This window comes from Wyeomyia smithii, chromosome 3 (assembly GCF_029784165.1).
Source record: "Wyeomyia smithii strain HCP4-BCI-WySm-NY-G18 chromosome 3, ASM2978416v1, whole genome shotgun sequence".
Taxonomy (NCBI): Eukaryota; Metazoa; Arthropoda; class Insecta; order Diptera; family Culicidae; genus Wyeomyia; species Wyeomyia smithii.
This window is the reverse complement of record NC_073696.1, coordinates 139853629-139854835: the sequence shown is the minus strand read 5'-3', so window position 1 is coordinate 139854835 and position 1207 is coordinate 139853629.

Genomic DNA, 1207 nt, shown 5'->3' with positions numbered 1-1207 from the left:
ACAGACAGACAGACAGACAGACCAGACAGACAGACAGACAGACAGACAGACAGACAGACAGACAGACAGACAGACAGACAGACAGACAGACAGACAGACAGACAGACAGACAGACAGACAGACAGGACAGACAGACAGACAGACAGACAGACAGACAGACAGACAGACAGACAGACAGACAGACAGACAGACAGACAGACAGACAGACAGACAGACAGACAGACAGACAGACAGACAGACAGACAGACAGACAGACAGACAGACAGACAGACAGACAGACAGACAGACAGACAGACAGACAGACAGACAGACAGACAGACAGACAGACAGACAGACAGACAGACAGACAGACAGGACAGACAGACAGACAGACAGACAGACAGACAGACAGACAGACAGACAGACAGACAGACAGACAGACAGACAGACAGACAGACAGACAGACAGACAGACAGACAGGACAGACAGACAGACAGACAGACAGACAGACAGACAGACAGACAGACAGACAGACAGACAGACAGACAGACAGACAGACAGACAGACAGACAGACAGACAGACAGACAGACAGACAGACAGACAGACAGACAGACAGACAGACAGACAGACAGACAGACAGACAGACAGACAGACAGACAGACAGACAGACAGACAGACAGACAGACAGACAGACAGACAGACAGACAGACAGACAGACAGACAGACAGACAGACAGACAGACAGACAGACAGACAGACAGACAGACAGACAGACAGACAGACAGACAGACAGACAGACAGACAGACAGACAGACAGACAGACAGACAGACAGACAGACAGACAGACAGACAGACAGACAGACAGACAGACAGACAGACAGACAGACAGACAGACAGAACAGAACAGACAGACAGACAGACAGACAGACAGACAGACAGACAGACAGACAGACAGACAGACAGACAGACAGACCAGACAGACAGACAGACAGACAGACAGACAGACAGACAGACAGACAGACAGACAGACCAGACAGACAGACAGACAGACAGACAGACAGACAGACAGACAGACAGACAGACAGACAGACAGACAGACAGACAGACAGACAGACAGACGACAGACAGACAGACAGACAGACAGACAGACAGACAGACAGACAGGACAGACAGACAGACAGACAGACAGACAGACAGACAGACAGACAGACAGACAGACAGACAGACA